Genomic DNA, 20,222 nt, shown 5'->3' with positions numbered 1-20,222 from the left:
CCTTTTAGAAATCCTGAACAGTGTCCTCTGGACTAAAGCAAGCTGGGACTATCCAGCTGGTTATCAGCACAGAGCTCAAAAGCAAGCATCTGTCACGGAGTGGCAGTGCATTAGTTCACATTGCATGGGTAATACGTGCATGTGTGAAGCCACCATCAATGCTGAACAATATGTACCCTTTGGAGCAACATAAACTGCCATCCACAGGATGTCTTTTTTTTAAAGAAAGTCCATCCAGTTCACAGTGAGAGAGTTCCACAATTAAATATGCAGAGATAGCAGCTGAATGACTTCCAATCAAAAGTCCATGCTGAAGTTTAGCCCGTTGTCTGGATTTCAACACTGTTTAGATCAATAATATAGAATCACTGATCATTGCTGATGATAACTGTCAATTGTATTTCAGCTGATAAGCTGATGTTTAATTTACAGTATGGCAACTGAATGTAAAAGTATAGATCAATAATACAGAGAAATAATTTCAGGGAAGTTAATGGGTATACATTTGTTCCCACAGGAAGATGGAGAACATATCCGCTCGGATTATATCGCTTTACAACAGCACTCTCCATATTGTTTCAGTCACACACAGTACGTCTTGTACATTGCTACTCAATGACAGCGCAAAGAAGGGTTTAGTTATCTAGAGCCATTTAATATGGAGAATATTTTACTTTTCTAGTTTTTCTCACAACATACTGTTAAAAGTTTCAACTATTCCATTCACTCATGCTGTTTTTCACAGTAACTACTCACAGGAGAGCTTGTTAATAATCACAAAAGCACCATAGGCAGCCTTCGTCTATCTGTGTAGTTCTCCCAGGGTCCCGCTGACAGCAAATCACACAGGCCCCAAAGCTTTACTGGGTGACACACACACTAAGACCTGATCAGCACTGTGTTTGTTGACTATCTGGTGTGATAAACTAAAACTCACTTTTGTCTCTTGGGTATATTGGTAAGTCTGTAGTCTTTAAAAATAGCCCAATTGTTGGGCAATTTTTAAATCCTCCAGAGACTATCAAATGGACTATAATAAAATCTGATGAAAACATGTTTAGATCCCAGTGAATACATTTTAAAGCCTATGGCAAAACATTAATGAATCTAATTAAGCTATTATTAGATGTCTATATTTATGGACTACAAGACTTTATAAATGTCAGACCTAGTTCAAGACATGATAATCTTGTTTGATTCACTGACCACAATAAATTAGAAGAAAAGCTTAAGTCAAAAATGAAAAACATACAAAATAAAATAAAACACACAGTAGCTCATGACAAACATATTCACATCACATGAGTTTGAACAAATGTAGGCACTCAGGCAGCAATAAGATCACAGGTGCTGCACATTGTCCTGTAATTTAATACTGTTTTTTAGTCAGAAAGGCGCTAATAACCAATGAAATGCAACATTAGTCACAATAACCCTGAAATATGCCGTGAAATCCATTAGTCTTTTTCTTATTCTTTTTCATAACAAAGATGTTGTGTTTAAATAATATTTCATTTTGATTTGGTCAGCACTGTATCTGGACCAAATTCTTCCTGGCTCTATGCAAAGTATATCTGAAAAGTAAACAGACACAAAAAAAGCACTAAAGAGCGCAGGTCTTGAATGGGGAGATTGCAACATTCATGTAAAAGCATACACACACACACACACACGTGTCGTATTACTAGAATGTCTTCCAGTTACATGGAGAGAGAATAAATGCCTTTTTTTAATCAGAGGGATCCATTAATGGGCCTCCATTTTAGATCAATGGAGCCAGTTTATTAAATGACTCTGACAACCAGTCCACATTTTTATCATCAATAGAAGACATGAAGCATGTGGACGAAGCAGCACTTGAAATTTTGTATGATATCCCCAGTGGTGAAATGTTTTCACTGGTGTGAAAAAAATGCTATTTTATAGTTATTATCTGCCTTGGTGGTCTGCAACGCATTTTTGTTTAACATTTTTAAATAAAGTTACACATGAAAACACCAAATGCAGAAGTTATACTGTACTGCAATACGATAAAGAAAAGCAGGATACTGACACTTTAATTCCTTCCTGCCATTTGAGTAATAACCGAGTTGTAATTTGATTAGGGGCCTGGTGGCATTTGAGAGTAACAGTCTCACAAATTCATTGAGGACTGACACAACCTTATAAGTGTAAGGTAAAGATTTACTGTGTATTCACTTACAATGTTTAGCTACAGTGAACAAAAAAAACAATAATATAATTGGCTTCACTCTCCTCAGATAAACTAAAGGTTTCAGCAGGTCATTCAATCAAAAGCACTCATGGTTTGATAGGCTTAGCCAACCTCATTAATCTGCTATGATTGGATAAGCACTCTTCGATGCATGGCTAAGGTTACGGCGAGGTGATCCTGTAATGGAAGACTGATTGTTGTTGGGGTTATTGTGGAGGTCTAAATCCTCACTTATTGCTCTTTGTTATAAAAGGGAAGGAAGTTATTTTTCTAAGCTGCTAGATACACGATATGACACAACATATGACTTACTGACCATCTCCCACTAGAGCTCACATTAAGAAACTGATTGATAATTACATGCATTCTTATATACAAAAAAACATAATTCAATTCAGTTCATTTGCAAAGCACCAATTCATAAATATTATCTCAAGGTTCTTTGCAAAAATAGTACATCGAATCCAACCACACAGACAGATTCAATCATCTATATACATTCCTAAATCATCACAGTCTTATGTCATTTTTAACAAAAAGTGCTATTTTTTTCCTAAAACATTTTTTGGAAAGAAAGAGGTGGCGATTTATTTAGTCAAAATCACTTTTGACAAAAAATGATTTATTCCATTAATTTACAAAAGTCATAATATGATTCTATGTATGAAGCAATGCTGTCCTGTTCATTATTCAAATTGGTGAAGCACTCTTCTTTCTAACACACAGCCAATTGTACAGAGTTGTTGACTTTGAAGCAATTCCTCCAACTGAGCATACACATAGCAACTGCAGAAATACAAACTTTTGGGGGAGGAAATGACAAGCATACAACCACTTGTGACTTCTAAACAACAGTGCTCCTTTTTTTAATCTCTCTTTCAGGGTCTCACAATCTTGTCTAATTATAAGTTCCCATAATCCTTTACTCCCCTCCTTTCCTATATAAATTAACAGCATTAGCCTTTTGAGTCAGCTGATGGGCACCATGGTAAAGGACTGTAGCATTGAGTTTAAGTAGCTCACGTTAAAAGATATAGCAGATTTATTAATACTTCAAATGTGGATCACATCACAGCTCTCTATAGCCGCTTCTTCACTAGATCGGCTTTAACCGGTTCTGCCCCGGTCCAACTCAATCAGATTCGTCTCTGTTAGCAGGTCCTGCAAGGCTCTGCACTCTGTTCCCTGTTTTCATATTCACTTCAGAGGTAGCACAAACTACACGGGCCAAGACGTGTTTTGTGTGGAAGCGATTTGATTGGCAGCAGACTTCCTTCGTTGACTAGCCCGCGATTTACGTCACTGCAGACTCCAAACATTTCTCATTCAGTGTAGCAGTGGACCGGCGGACATGCTGTCTGCTTTCAGAGAGCTGCTCAGTGTGGAGGAGCATAATTATGAGTTTGATCTTGAGCAGCGCCAGGAGCACACGCTTCAACTTTTGGACCAGAACGACCATGATTTAGCTGCCCTGCAAATTGCACGTCTCTCAGAAAGAACAGGCACTCAGTGACAAAGTGAGAAGCAGCTCTGGTCAACGTTCTGTCACAGCTTTAGGTTTACGCCAGCTGGTGTTTGGCGTCATGTGAATTTTATCCTTTGTTTGGAATTTTTTTATACAGTATATATAGTCCATGTGCAGTTATTAAATGTTGTCAGGTCTAAATACCTATTAGAGACAATTTAAACAAATACAGGAAAGACAAGAGAGTTAGATTCTGTTATACTCGCGAGGAGAGCAGACAGAGATGTGCTTTTAATCACAAATCTCCAACCACTCTGCCACACATCTGTCTGTTCCTCTCTTTTATTGATCTTTAGGAACCCTGCCACAAGGGGCGCTGCAACTCTAAAAGGGTGGAGTCAAAGCATTCATCACATGGTTGCAGCGCTAAATAACATTCACTTCTAGACACATGTTATCTATACTCTAAATCTTTCTTTCTCCAGGCACGGTGACACGTTGCATAGCTTCAAAGCAACGGCTTTGTATCACAAAGAAGCACAGAGCAGAGTTTATTGTCAGGCATGTAAAACTCTGCTGGGAGCAATTAACACCTCTGTCTTGTAGGAAGTCCTGCAAGGCAACAGCTGCTAAGAGTAGCTGTCACCTCTATTTCCCAGGGAAGTCTCAGGATAGAATCAAAGTTATTTAACACACAGAAACATTATCTAAAATGTAACTACAAAGCTACATGCTACAACAAATATTTGATAATTACTAATACAATTTTCCTAACAAATGTACATCTTTTGAGTGCTTCACCTAAATCCAAAAGTTGCATGTTTTTAAAAAAAACGGGGGGAAAAAATGCCACAATATACATGTATTGATATGTATGGCTAAATAATCAGCTGATCTGAATTGTTTTCATTATGTGTGGGTTGGGAATTAATTTCTATTAGACAAGGGAAATGTCTGGGTTTATTTCAGTCCATCAAAACTCAAATAAACCCAAATTTCAAACCTTGAGGTTTTGAAATTGCCAAGTGTCGCTGCAAACATCGGTGATACAACCTCTGCACCTGCACACTCACGGCCCATATTCTCGCCCACAATAGTGGGGAGCAGATCATAATGAAGATGCTCCAAACTGTGGTAGAACCAGACAGCTAGAATGAGACTTAATAATGGAAAAGCGGCTTAAAACTTCAGATGAAAACCTTATTAAAAAGCTTGAAAACCATATGAATAAATGACTGAATAAAAGCAAAAGACAGAAATTCCAAAAAAAAAAAAATAATTATAAGGCAGTGAGCATTTTTACTTTAATGCTGAATTAAAGTAAAAATGCTTTAATTGTTAACAGAGGATTACATACATGCTGGAAACTGCACACATTTCTTTCTGTGCTCGCCTGTAGAGAATGAGGAGACAAGCACTTTGGCTTGAATCAGAAATGAGCCAAGCAATCCCTCTTAAGTGCCTCACAATCTAATCAGAACCTATTTATGACTTGAATACATGTGGAGCCAACGCCAATTTTATTTATACAACATATTTAAAATGACTGAGATTCAGGATCGTGCTTTATGGTTAAATCTGGCAACCAGATATTAAAACCAAATCAAAGAGATTGAAATGCTAAGAAATATATACAATGTAGCAAAAATCAAAGAGAGTTACATAAGTCATAATTAACACCTCAAGCTCTTGTTTTGGGACATGTTTCGTCTTCGGCAAATTTTTTAACTTGTGGTAAGACATTCTGAAGTTTCTAAGCTGCATGTCTTACATAGCTTTTTGGGATAGTTGGAAATGTTCTCCAGCTCAGTAAAAAAACAACAAAAAAACCCTCTAATATTGGATTTTACTCCTGCAAAATAATACTTCAAGTAATAGAAACTTTTTATGTTCTCTCACAGTAAACCAAATCTTTAACAGGAACGTTGGATAAGTAAAACCTGAGTCAAAATATGTTCCGGATCCAATCTCTGGTTTGCTCATGTTTTAATTTGTTAAGATATATTTTTAGAATAATACCTTTTCAATAAGAAGCCATGTTATTAAAAATAACCTGATTTTATTTAATAACAAAGAGAACATATATTTCTTTTTTATTTTCTTCTTTTCTTTAGCTTGAATTTCTGCAGTTTCAGTACCTTAAGCCATTTCTTGTCTTTTAAACTGCCATACGTTCATATCAGTGCGCTGCATGTGGTGTAAAACCCTGTGGCTCAATTTTAAAAAAACAGAACGCTGTAAACATTAGTATTCCCTGTCGCATTATTACTAAAACATAAAACTGTTTACTTCTAGGCAACCCTCCATGTTAAATTTAGGATACTGAGGATATTTCATAACACATACAGTGAACCAGCAATGTGTTACACCCGGGTCAACACTGGATCTATGCCCTGGTCAAAAAAAAAAAAAAATCCCAGGAAATAAGAACCACCCTGTACTCATTGTCGCCATTACCAATTAACAATGAATGTTTCGGAGCTTATGGAGGAAGTAGATGGGACTAACTTCCATGTATGCATTTGGATTAAAGGCAAACTTCACACAGAAAGGTCAACACAGCTGACATTCATACAGGAGACCTTCCTGCTGGAGGGCAACAGCATTAACAACCACATCAAAGTGCATTAAGTATAGTCTCAAGCACTGCTCCAAAGCAGAGCTTGTTGCACCAGATATGTGACTGTTCTGTTGTAGAAAATGTAAAAAAAAATTGATTTTGGCAAGGAACAGACTGGTAAGAGTCCACTGCGGTATACTCTTACATGTATTGCTCGTTTTCAGTCTGCTGTGCCGGAATAAGATCCAGCAGCAGCTCAGAATTTGCAGCAGTTACTCACCCACTGCTGGCTGCACCACAGAGATACCAAGACCTGCTTGGTTTTACTCTGAGGGGGAGACAGGTCAACTTTAATGGTGCGCAAGTGAAATATATATTTCTCTAATGATAAAAATACTTTGGGTTGTTTTGATAGACAAATGTATACTATTTAGTACAAGCTGAGTCAAAATGGATACGAAAATGTGTAAGCCAGTTAGAAAAAAACAGATCAGTCTGAGCTCATGCTATGATAAATATTAACATAGACAAAAAATATTTGTTACACTGTTTTATGTATGTACAAATATGTGCAAATAAAAATAAACCTGTTTAGTTTGTCTTGAAAGCTGGAGCTCGAACCCAGAAATGACTCCACATTGGAGTTGTGTGTGTTTTAGTTGAGAAAATTTCAGAAAACCTGTAAAACTGGATATTTGTTGTGGCACTAACTACTACCAGCAGTGCAAGCCAATCAACTAAGTATTTTCATCAATTTTATATGTTTAAATACTAAAAAGGCATGTCCACAAACATATATCTCTATCTCTTTAAGTCAGTGAATCACATAGTACTCAGAAGAGCTAATAAATAGTGGCAGCCATATTGGATACTGAACGTAGGTGACTTGGCGACTTTCAATAGTTAGAATTTCAGCAGTAGACAGATGGAGAATCTGACCTCTGAGGTCAAACAAAATGCACTATGATGCACTGGAGACAAACTATCTGCTTTGTCACGCCCATGAAGACAATACCACAATTGTAAAGACTGAATATTTTGAAAAGTTTTATATTTCTACTGCATGAGTAAAACTGTATGCCAGTCAGATATTTGGCCAGTTGCATCCTCCTGAGACTCTGATGTTTTGTTTTTTTGTGTATATTTAAAACCATGCTTTAAATTGTTCCCAACTAATAATCTGTAAAAAAGTTAAGTCAAATCCCCTGAGCTGCCAATATGCAATACATCACACAGAAAACAATCAAACAAGCCCTTGTTTATAAAAGCAAAACAAATTATGTATTCAGAACAATATTAGTGTGTGTTTATGTGAGTGAGAGACGGGCGGGAGCACAGGAGATGGGGGAGTTGATTATTAAAGCATTGCGGGTTTAAGTAAATTAAACATAAGTGTGAGCCTCCCCTCTGCTTGTTATTTGGTTCTCTGATTTCATTTTTCCACTCATTTCTCCAGCAGAGATCATGAACCTCAGTGAAAACTGATAGTGAAAACTACTCTGATAGAAAATGCTCTCACTTCTAATGAAGAACAATTCCCTGGTGTTATTAGGAAGCAGGAGATGGGCAGCAGGGGCAGACTTAATGGCATTCAGTAATGAAGTAAAAAGGAGCGTTGTTCCTCCCTAAAAAGCTGCGATGGAAATGAGGGTGTACTGATATACTGGTTTCAGTGATAAGCTGGTATGCTGGTTAAACTGCTAATATTTTCTGTTTTCACATACCGGGATTAAAATGACATTCCAAGTTAAATTGCACTTAAGAGTTGGTTGACCAAACACTGTCTGTGTTTATTTTTTTAGATGATTACAAGTGTGAAACTGGGGCCATGCGTTCTAAACCTGTCTAACATTCAGAGCTGGACTATTAAAAATAAACCACAGAAATAGCCTTTAAGAGGCTTGGAGTGTCGATCTGCCTCCCAGATCTGGACATGCAGGGTTGCACTGACCTTCCAGTTTCTCTGCAGTTGACAGGGACCTTTTCTCACTGCCAGCTTCCCAGGCTGCTCCTGAGCATCCGACAGCTTGACCTCTTCTCACCAAGGCGCCAACTTTTTGACTGCAACTATTTTCTCATCGTTATGTTTAGTAGCCGGCCTGCGACTGCTGGGACACAGGAGACTACTCAGGCTCAGGCCATCATTCATAGCGGGGAAGGAGGAAGGGATTAAAGCCAATGAAAAAGAGCGGAGGAAAGTAGGGGTCTGCATCTTAATGTCGGGCTCACTATGGAACAGCCTTGTTGTTAGGGGAAGGGGAGAAAAGGTGCTGGGTGGGAGGGCAGAAGGAGAAAGAAACTAATGCAAAAAAGGATTAAAGAGAAAATGAAAGTCACCTTATTAGTTCAAGTGCTGTATGTTCCTGTCATCCTATCACCACTGTGCTATTTGTAACAGGAAGTAATACAATTGCTGTTTGTATTTCATGCCACCCTCCTTTCTGGTTCCTTTTTCACCTCTCATTATTTTTGGTGAGAAATCAGTTTGCCCAGACAGAGAAAAACACTTCAAAAGGACTTTTTCATTTATTTCAATCAGACACAATCACCATCTCATACACACACACGCCCACACACACACTGGATGACTTCTGGCCTCATACGCAAGCATACATATTTTACAGTACACTCAGAAACAGATTTAGGGAAACCGCATTTCACACCCCACTGGTGTTTGATGTGTTCTGAAACTGGTGTGGTTAAAAATCTCATAATTACCTCTAAGGACACAGATATGCTCTCAGTGTGTAAGCAGCTGGAAAATAAAAGCTGTCTTCATGATCACCACAGCGAAAAGACAGGACATAGCTGCAGTCGGACACGGCAAGTGAACATTGCTTGTTACAGATTGTTTGCTTTCCTCCCCCCCCACATTTGGCCAGTTTGTTCTTTTCTAGCCTCTCTGCCTGCTCTAACTAACTCAAGTGTGCCCAACAAAGGCTTCAGGCACTTGCAGTTATCTCAGTTCAGCAGTGGAAGAAGAAATTGAGTCAATACACCAGCACTGCAGCAAAGTTACTTACACTGGCTAGAGACTCCTTTATTGCAGTTATTCCAACAAATTCCCCAGCAATGACAAAATGAAAATTGCATTAAAGCGGGGATAGATTTAAACTTTTAAATTAACTAACCCATAGATTGGATGCCAATGCCTGGACAGTATAGATAGTAGGTCCAGCTTCAACTTTTCTATGAAGGCTTTCCACAAGGTTTAGGAGGATGTTTATGGAAACTTCTAACCCTAACTCATACTTACAAAAGCACATTTATGAGGTCAAACACTGATGTTGGAAGAGAAGGCCTAACTCACCGTCTCCTCTCTAAATGATCACCAAAGCTGTTCTATTGGGTTGAGGTCAGGACTGTGTAAGACACTTCAGTTTGGGTGCTTTGGAGAAGATTTCATCAGAAGTCATTTCCTACTCCTCATAGTTCTACTCTAAAGAAATGTGATTCTGTGTAGTATTGTTGAGAGGCAAATCTTTTTCTTCTGAGATGAGGTCATTGCTTATTATGTTTCCCAAGACGCAGCAGGCACAAACAGGATTTTAACCACAATTCACAGAGACAGAATGTAACATAAAAGCTTAAGAAAAAAAAATCTGATGCTTTACAATAATTTGAAAAAGGAATGTATTTTTCTCCCACCAGTTTCCTCATAATAAAGCTAAACTCTGCCAAAAATAGACACCAGGCAGATTCCAATAGCAAGAAGTACCGCAGTTTTAAAAATCCAGGATTATTCTTGATTCTAAAACAAAGACAGTCCCTAGAGTTGTTTGTCGTCAGCTAATGACACTACTGTGTATGAATACATGTTAGGCAAATACATGGCATGTAAACTGTGTGTCTGAATACACGGCGGAAACAGAAAATCACTGCCTTCTAAGAAAACATTCAATATTCATTTGTCTGCCAGCTTTATTGTGGTGCCTGTTGTAATCATATAGCACTGCACTGATTGACATTTCCAATTTAAATGTTATACATTTCTACATTGTACTTGAGTTAACAGTAACATACAATTATCTATGATTGTTGATGTGTTAATTGCCATTATAGAGTGTAGTCATAGTTTTGTAATGTAAGGTTGCATTATTGTACAGAATCACAGGCCAACATTGATGTGTTAAACAGGTTTTCTGGTTTTTTTCCCCCTTTCCATAGGAAACTGTCCTGCTCAGTCTATCTGTCTCTTTTCTTGGATGACGCTAATGAGTATTTGCTCATTAACTACATTAGTTTTGTAGATTCTACTTGTTTTCTTTTTCAAAGAAAATAGCTACAGGGTTTCTCTGTTTAGCTGAACTTCTTTCCTGAACAAGACTGACTGAACTACTGCTGCTGTTTGCTCCTTTTAATAGAAGGCACCCCCGAACCCTGAACCTCTTCTCAGTGCAATAAGCTTGGCTTCCTGGCTACAACATTTGACCAATTAGCATTACATGATTAGCTGAATGTTGCTGCGTTGTATCATAATTGGACCAAACTACACTGGATGTAATTAGATCTGAAGGTGACCGTATAATTGGATTTTGGAATGAGTTATAGTGACTATCAAAATCAAAGACACCCCTGTCGGCATAGCCTGCATTTTGAGATCTAGAAAAATTAGATCATAATATATCAGTTTAAAATTTTGCCCATTTAAAATGTGACATTTATCCTTAATAATCCACCTTACTAATAGACACATCTGTTAGAAGGAAAAATGCTGAATAGAAAAAAAGTGCACAGCGCTAAAATAATTATTTACTGAATCAGATTTTGATTCCATTTCAGCAAACATCATTCTTCACTAGGAGCCTATCAGCATCCCATATCTTGTCATGGCAACATTTCCCGCATTTTCCTCCAACTCTATGAGGCTGACTGTGAGGACATCATGTGTCCACTGCTTTCTTTAGGTGATGAACTATATTTCCTCTCTTGGACTCTGGCAAGGCCATTCAAAAACATAAATCTACCTCTCTGATTCCTATGTGGACTCACTGTGACGCTGAGCAATAAAATCCTTTTTGTCTGGCACCTCTAGGTTTTGGGTCAAAAACTAAATAGCATTTCGAACTGTTCCAGCTATATGTGAAGAAAAGTAATAAACTATGCCCACCACCAGGGTATTCTGTCAGGCCTGAATGTTTTTTGGGGGGTTTTTTTTGGAAGAAAAGGATTTAGTCCTCAAACTTACTTCTAAGTCATAGCAAATGAAGATTACAAGAGATTCTTGTCACGTGTAGAACATAACCAACATCCAATACATAAGCAGGCTCCTTCAGTGTGGCTGACAGGCTCCTGGCAGCTACCCTGCCCAGTTTCTATCAGCTCTATAATTTCCCATCTCCTTCTGTGGAAGCAAGTCGGGAAAATCAAAGTATGACAGCTGGACTATATTTCAGGTTAATGAGGTTCGTCATAGTCGATGGTGGGTGTGAACTCAAGAAAGAGGAATGATGAAAATGATTAAGAAAGTGTTCATTGTGGTCTTTGGTTTTACTCCACAAAATCCTGGAATTTTAACAGGGTGTTGAGGCTTATGAGAGCCACTGAAGGATGACAAAAAATGAAAACAGATCGATATAAATCTGGATATGAATTAGACCAGTTTGCCTTGTAAAGTGCATCAAGGGAACCTCTGTTGTTAACAGACCCTACAAAAGTAAACTGAACATAATATTTGCCATATTTCTTCATAAATGACAAAACATTGTCTGTAATCTCTCAAAAACGTCGATAAGTCAAAGAAAAGCACAGATGATCCACAGTTTTAGTGGGTTCTTTCTTCGTGCTCAAACAGACAGCACAGCGGCTTCTATTTTTAAAAGTAGTGATTGTCTCCTGGCTTCACACCAGCGATAGTAGCAAGTCATGTTGTGTGCGGAATTACAACAGCCTGGGTGGTGAGGCCCCCCCACCGGCTAGCCTGAGTCGGTGCCAGACCCGACTATCCCAGCACGGTGCAGGTTGAGCAACACATTTCTGTAGCTGCAGGGCAGGTGAAAAAAGGGTTTGGCATCGTCCCCTTGCCCTGTCGCCTCAGGGGAAGTGAGATGTAAGGGGTAATTAGACTGGATAGCGTGGTATTTCGGACATGTAGTGGAGCCTAAAATTGACGTCAAAAGTCCCCTGCATCATGTCAGATTTACCCGGAGTGCACTGCCGCACTTTAAACAGCAAAAGACGTTTCTTCAGCAGGATGGCTGCACAGCTTTGTTTTAAGACCGTCTTGGTCTCACACCTAAAATCTGAGAATCTGACACACAAGAGACAATTATTGGCAAAATACGGAGCTCCACTTTCAAAAAAGGGAACATTATATTGTCAAATTATTCCCTGTCCTTGTTTTAATAGCTGAAAATTTTGTTCAGTGAAAACAAAATTTTCACTGAAAATTGCAATCATGAAATTATGTCATGATTGCCGTGACATAATTTCATTAGTAAAAAAAAAAAACTTTTTTTTTTTTGAGCTTTTGCTTCGACATATCCAGTTCCCTGACAGCATTCTTCCTCAAGCAGATTAAAATAAGGCAGTCTGTTTGATGTTCAATGTCACAGAGGGATTCCTTTGTAGCTGACAATTACCCTGACAAACACAAAGCCAAAAAAGGCAAATGTTTAAAATTTTCACTGTGTAATTTATTCAGTTTTGACATTGATCCTTACTCCAACAAACTAGCCTGCTTGAGATGGTAAACAAGCAGGCTAGTTGTTTCCTCTTTCAAGCACTAACACAGGTGCACAGTCTTCATCCACACCTGCCTGAAACAATAAGCCTATTGTATGTGTGCACGTCTAAAAGGCTTTATCAAAAACAAGTAGAGAAAACACGGAAACATGAAAGATGTGGTCTCGTTTTTCAGCTGGGCTGATGACGACATTTCTGTGGAGAAACAACTTTTAAAGAATAGACTTTTTGCAACTTTATCTGCTTTCTTAGCTAAAGGGATTCTTGACATTTGGCCTTTATCTGTTTACAAAAATGTTACAAAGGGTACAAAAGGTTACAAAATCCTATACAGGACATCATTACATAAACTTACATCAACTGCAGCAGCATTAAAGTGTTGACTTACAGAGACTTGCAAAATATGCAAACCCCTTGAACCTTTTCACATTTTGTCACATTAGCACCACAAACTTCAATGTATTGTGCTGGGATTTGTGTATTAAGACGAGCACACAGGGACACAGGACGGTGAAGTGAAAAATGCATGTCTGTACCAACAGACTCAAATTTCTGCCATTTCATCTTTGCACAGAATTGTCTGAGTGGTTTGAAAGTACCTGTGAACATCTCTTTTTAAGCCTCATCACAATTCCCTGACTCTAGACTTTGACTGGGCCATTCTAAGATATACTTTCAACCGAACCATTCAACTGTAGTTGTGGTGTTTTCAATAGGAGAACCTCCACCAGAATCTCAACACTTTTGCAGCCTTTAACAGTTATTCCTTCGTGTTTGCTCTTCATTTAGCTCCGTCTACCTTCCCATCAACTCTGACCAACTTCCCTGTCTGCTCTGAATAAAGCATTCCCAAAGCATAATACCATGGATCTCTGTGAAAACAATGAGTTTAGAATGAGTTTCAGCACAGGTTTGTCTGTGCAGTCTGCATGAAGGCAAAACGTTCAATCTAGTCTCCTCTGACCAGAGCACCTTCTTGCACACATGACTTGAGGCAAGCACCAAGTTTAACTTCCAGTGGCTTTCTTTCATTTTTTTTCTTGCCTCTCTTCCATAAACACAACATTTGTGAAGTACATGACTAGTAGCTATCCTTTCAACAGATTCTCCTACCTTTTTGTGGATGGCCAGGTCTTTATAGATCTGAGTTTGTACCATACTCTATCCACTTTTAGATGATGGATTGAGGGACATCTTTTAATAACTTAAATGTCTGCTTTGTTCCTTTGTCTTTCTGATGCTGTTTACTAGTGTTATTTAACAAACCTCAGAGCCCTCTGCAGAACAACTATACTTATTCTGTGATTAACCTGCATGCAGGGGGGTAAAATTCAAACATATGTTACACATTTCCTATGTTTTGCTTGCAAAACGTCTTGAGGATCTTCTTTGTTTTGGTCTTTTCAGTGCACTTTAGTTATGAGTGAAATCACACGTTCCAAAAAGTCAGTCATCTGTTTAACTGATCTTCTGAAATTCATGAGGGAATTTTCCCTGCGTTTCCCAATAATGCCTGTATCCCGTCCTTGATGGAATATGGTATGATCGAACGGCCCCTGACTGAGCAGATATTTAATACAACGCAGAGAGACATTTATAACATATAGTTCAATTCTGTACTATCTTTATGCATTAGTGGAGAAAATAGAGATGACCTGTCCTTGAAATACCGCTGGGGCTCGGAGCTTTCTGATTGCTCTTCCAACCTAAAACATAACCCGGTTCTGAGGTCAGAGGAGCTGTCACAGTGGAGCAGGCTTCAAAGGAAGAAATGGGTATCAACAAATGAACTCGGAAAAATAAACACAAACTATCAAACTGCGGCACAAGATGTACAGTGAGAGCAAAGACGACAGAATCAGTCAAATAACATCACACGTTGCTGTGGGCTGGTGCGCCTCTTTTTCTGCGTGTGCGCGTGAGATGGAGATGAGCAGAGGGGGCAGAGTGCGCCTGAGAGTGATGAAATGCGATGAGACACAGTTTGAGTGAGTGCATACTAGCAGAGGGGGAGAGAGGGGTGGAGTGTGTGAAAGTGGATGAAAAAGAGCGAGAGAACCAGAGAGGCAAGATGGACATAAATGGCTATGAGTTAGCATGGCCTACAATTTTTTTTTTTCTTCCGGTTAAAACAAATTGAGGCCACTAATGCAGCAGTTAGACTGCTTTTCAGGTCACTCCAAAAAGCTGTGCCAAAATAGTAGATGGACCTAAATCCATTGTTGATTTGCCAGAATTAGAGGCACTGTAACCTACTAAAAGAACAGAGCCTGCTAAAGCATATCGGATGTTGTCTCATGTTACCGGTTCAGGCCGCAGTGAGGTTAATTTGAGAAAGCTGAAAGGAAATATGGGATTAATTTTCATGATTACCAATGCTGCATGAGCTCCACATAACATTAAAAATGAGTAAAGAACTACATCTGTTCTTTACAATGTAAAAAAATTAAATAAAATTTTATTTTCATGCCACAGTACTGGGTGAATGTTCTTCATGTTTTAGTAAGCATCCTTTCTATTCTCTGTACTCTTAGCTGTCCCCATCGCAGTCCTACTTTGAGAAAACAGCAGTTCAGTGGATGGCACCACATTACTGATTTATTTCAGTCTGAGGATTAACTAACTTCATAAAAACAGTGCAGAGGACAGAGCCTGGGCTAAAATTGTGTTGTTTTCTTTTGTCTAACTTTGCAGATAAAGTTACTGACTGACAAAAATGATATTGCACTTTGCTCTACTTAGAATGACATTAAATATGACTAATTGGTATTCTCACCTCCTGTGCAAAATACACCTCTAAACGCGATGGAAATGAACACGTTACTTTCAACCCTAGAAATGAGCAAGTTTGGAGTAAAGACTCTAGTTCAGCACTACGGAATGCCAAGTTTTTCTTTTCATAAATGATCACAGATTATTTGACACTGTGGTTGAAAAAATGTGCATCGTTTTCATCTCCGATGAAGTTTTTCACACCTGCCACATTATGACCACATTTCTGTATTATTTAGGTGGGATCTTATATGATTGACCAACACAAAATAGAGCATAAAGGTTATATGGAATGATATCAATGTGTACTTTTCCATTTCTTTTCAAATAAAAATCTGAAAACTGTGGGATACATTAGTATGAAGCCCCCATTTCTTGTGAACAAAATTCAGTGAAGAGCAGGCAGCTCAGGGATAAGGACTTTATAGAAGATATATGTTGTTAAACAATATCCAAACCTATGGACATATCACAGAGCGCTCTTAAATTCATAATCCTGAAAATTGTAAGAGCATGGACTCTCTGCAAACCTAACAAGACACCTGAACTTACAGGCCAGGACAACAATAACCATGCTGGGATCCATTTATCTCAGAAGTCAAAACTCTAAACTGGTGTTTCAGGTCACACCAGGGGTAACAGGATTTCAGATAACATAGTCAAAGAAGTCCGGATTTAAACATGGTGATGCCCAAGAAACCATTGTTCTCCATTCCTCTTACGAACATTGTTTTAAATTTTACTGTAAACAAACACCACTTTTAATTTATACATTTTAGGTTCTACATATAACATTGATCTTAGTCGCATGTTTACAAGTGAGTCTTGTAAAAAAAACAAAAAAAAACGTGTTTCCACCACAGCTTACTACTGTTGATGCGAGGAGCGGCCATATTGAAACGTGAAGTTGGCCTTGAAAATCCTAACTTGAGAGTTTCTCCCACTTTCTGAGTGGGAAGTTGACTTTGGGATTTGGGGGGTATTCCAGTTTATTTTATTGACTGGAAAGTTGTAATTTCTGAGAATTTAACACACCAATACACCAGAGAGCCAAAAGACTCATGGTCTGAATGTACAGCAGGAAATACGCCGCTCAAAATCAGTTGACAAGACAACAATCAGTCATGCAAAACACTAGCCTTTATGGAAAAGAGGCCCATACAAAGCTTTTGTTAAATTAAAGCCACTAGAAGCCATAGGAAATTACTTTTTTTACACAGCAAACAAGCTTTTTGAAGTACAAGTAGAAAACTTTGTGTCTGGAGAAAAAAAAATATCACCAAACATACTTATAACTCCAACAGTAAATATTTTTGTTGGTGGTGTCATAATGCTGTGGGATCCATTATTTCAGCAGGAGCAGAGAAGCTTGTCAAAGTCAATAGAAAGATGGTTGGAGCTAAAAATAAGAGATTGTTACAATACAACCTACTAGAGGCTACCATACACCTGAGACTGAGGCAGACGTTCATCTGCCAGAAGGAAAAGGATAATAAAAATAAAAATATCAGAGCAGCAATAGAATGATTTACATCAAACCATATTAATATATTCATAATTTGATTAAATTTGGTCTATTGTCAAAAATAATGTGCAAATATTTCCATCGTTTTATGTGCAAAAGGAGAACACAAAAGGCTTGTTACTTTAGCTGCAGCTTAAATTGGGACCAAGAAGTACTGATATTTTTCGTTGATTCTCAATAAGCACAAAGTTCGAGGCTGCACTATGAAACAAAAATAAGAAGCGTTCAATAGGTGTTTTCATTCATAACCCTTTTGTGATACAAGTGAATCCCATTGAAACAGAAGGCCTTGTTTTCAATAGAACCTGTATCAGCCAGCATACAGGGGAGTATATAAACTCAAAAATATTTTGTAAAACAAGAGCTAATCATCTGCATGGAGCCTATTTACAGCAGCACGAGTCTTGCAAGAGTGGACAAATAATCTATGATCAGAATTAACCTCAAATAAGCCACAAATGATCAGTCCTACCCTCCATTAAATATTCCTATTTATTAGAGGGGTAAGCAAGAAAGGGGCTATTAATATTGGTAAAGAATTGAACTGCTCAGACAAACATAAACACACTTCCCTTGCTGCCTTATCCACTCAGAAACCATCTCTGAAGTGAAGTGGTCTAATTTTTTCATCTAACAGCCTCTAAAGCCTGTGTGTCTCTTCTTTAAAGCCATAAAAAGGCGCAGTGATGCTGGCTCCAAAACACCGTTTGAAGCAGCATGAGTCACCTTCCCACCCACTTTGGTCAAAGCGCTCACTCCTGTCTAATAGAAATTACTTCTTATATATGTATGTATGTATATATATATATATATATATATATACATACATACATAATATACACGAGTATACTCAAACTGAGATTTGCAGGCACAGACACACAGACATCAAGCAGCAGATAATTCAACAGTTTTGGTTTTCGTTTTTTACCTGCAGCCGACGAGAGCGCTTGTTGAAAACTGGAGAGGATGAGGACGACTTGGAGGATTTATCCGCGGTTTCTCTGTAACTTCTCAGGTCGGACATTCGTGTTGGCTGATGTGTTCATGCAGAGGAAAGAAGAGCGTCACCTCGACGACCAAGCAGCTGAGAACCGCCGTTTGCCCCTCTGACGCCTTTTTTCTCCGCTGAGTTTGTGGGGTCTCCTCCGAGGGTAGAAGCAAAAAGCCAGAATTGCTCCGCTGCGGTCTCCATGTTCGGGCTCTACATATCGCCTTTTTTTATTTTTATTTTTTTCGTTCAAATACGTCAAATTGAGAACCGGAGAGACAGATTGATGGGTGAGCAAAGGGAGACGAGGACTGGCTGTGTCTGTCAGGCGAGCCGGGATACAGACTGAGGCTCTGCTGCAACCAACCAACACACCAACTCAGGAGAGAGGACGAGCGGTGGGGGGTTTGGGATGAATCGCTTTACTGTGTTTAGGCGACAAGTCACCCATTTAGAGTCAGTTATTGTGCTTTAATACGAGTGTTCAGAGCCGGACCAAAATTAAATAGGGCCCCAAGTGGAATTTATATTTGGGGGTCCCATTCATGGTTAAATTATTTATTTTATTTAAGTATGGTTTTGTTAAACTATTATTGATAATAGTTCCCTAACCTACAGAAAAATGTCACATCAGTACTTAGACATAGGGCCTGGGAATACCTGGACAAGGAACATGCACAGCTATTTTCACATTTATTAATCAGACTCCGCTGTTCCATGTCATCTACACGTACGTACACACATACAGGTTCTTATTTTAAACAATAACATCCTGTTTAAGACATCAGTGACAACCTGTGATTCTGTTCAGGCGATGTTCAACATCGCCATCTCCCATAACATAAAACGCTATGGAATTTAAAAAAGAAGTCTTCCCAAAAAACGTACCGGGGACTATGGGAAACCAAACTGAATAGTCAGAATGGACCTTTTTGTGGTTTTTTTTTGTTGTTGTTGTTCTTTTTCCTGTTCAGGGAACAAAATTAATTTAGTGCAAGGTGAAGATTCAGTGCCATTTCTGAAATGAAATGGGACTTACAAACATGAAATTCATTCAGGACCAGAGACAGCTCTCAGTGCGTCCATAACTAGGCCAAACACTTGTTCTCATTCTGCCTGTCTGTTTTTTTTTTCACTCAGTAAATCCAGTTGAAAAAGCTCTGAAGACGTACTGAGACTGTACATGACATACAATGTCTGGTAGATATCAACAAGAAGGTAAATGTAGAGTGAAAAGACAACAGTTGAACTAATGTGAGACCAGGACTATAAGGTTGTTGCTTATGGCCGCCCTCTGCCTGCCACATTTAAATACTTTTATCCCCTGTGGGTGAAAAGACCATGATGAGAGCTGGCCAAAAGTACATAAAAACTAAGCTGCTGTTTAGTATTTCTTGCCAGCAGGGGGATTCAAAGAACACTCAACTTCCATAAACAATATACTAAAGATATTAAAATGTAAAACCTCTGTGTTGATGATGAATGCCTTAACCTTCAAATGAGTTTGAATTAATTACAACCATTAATTAGCAATAATGTTGCAAATCAACTCAAAACTACCACTAGTCACATTTGCTTTTTATTGTTCATGGATGTTTTGTGTTGTTACAGTTCTATGAAGTGTACAAATCATGGGCGTAGGTTTGGGTATGGACGGTCGTGACATGTCACGACCAATATTCAAGGGATATAAAATAGTCCCGACCAATTTTTGCCATATTAATTAAAAAAAAACAAACATGTATTCTTTAACAAAAACAAAATAAATAAACGAAAATCTACATTAATTAGTTTAGTAAGTTGTAAGGTCCCACCAAAATGTAGACCAAACCTACGCCCTTGGTACAAATTAATACATAACTTTCACTTCAGCTAATACTTTCAAATTTTATAGTATTACAGATTTTTTCTGACTGAATTTTATTCCTAACCACCATGAGTAGAGCTGCATATAAATTGATTTCTTCCTATTTTGGGGGGTGGAAGGGGAAAAACTGCATTGCAGTTGATATT

General features: G+C 38.4%; 1 protein-coding gene across 8 annotated transcripts in view; it reads right to left on the bottom strand.

Moving 5' to 3' along the window:
* Positions 1–19,811, bottom strand: part of dlgap4b (discs, large (Drosophila) homolog-associated protein 4b) — a 118,707-nt gene extending 98,896 nt beyond the window's left edge. For 3 of the 8 annotated variants that reach the window (XM_032548887.1, XM_032548886.1, XM_032548888.1), the window contains exon 1: positions 18,150–19,809. The gene's annotated coding sequence lies outside the window, so the exon portion shown is untranslated. Of the gene's footprint in view, positions 1–18,149 lie in introns of all 8 variants that reach the window. The other 5 variants (XM_032548890.1, XM_032548889.1, XM_032548891.1 and 2 more) reach the window with 4 other exon arrangements.
* Positions 19,812–20,222: the final 411 nt, after the last annotated feature.

This window comes from Xiphophorus hellerii, chromosome 20 (genome assembly GCF_003331165.1).
Source record: "Xiphophorus hellerii strain 12219 chromosome 20, Xiphophorus_hellerii-4.1, whole genome shotgun sequence".
In the NCBI taxonomy this organism is placed as follows: domain Eukaryota; kingdom Metazoa; phylum Chordata; class Actinopteri; order Cyprinodontiformes; family Poeciliidae; genus Xiphophorus; species Xiphophorus hellerii.
Note: the sequence above shows the minus strand (reverse complement) of the source record. Positions and strands in the feature narration are given on the sequence as shown.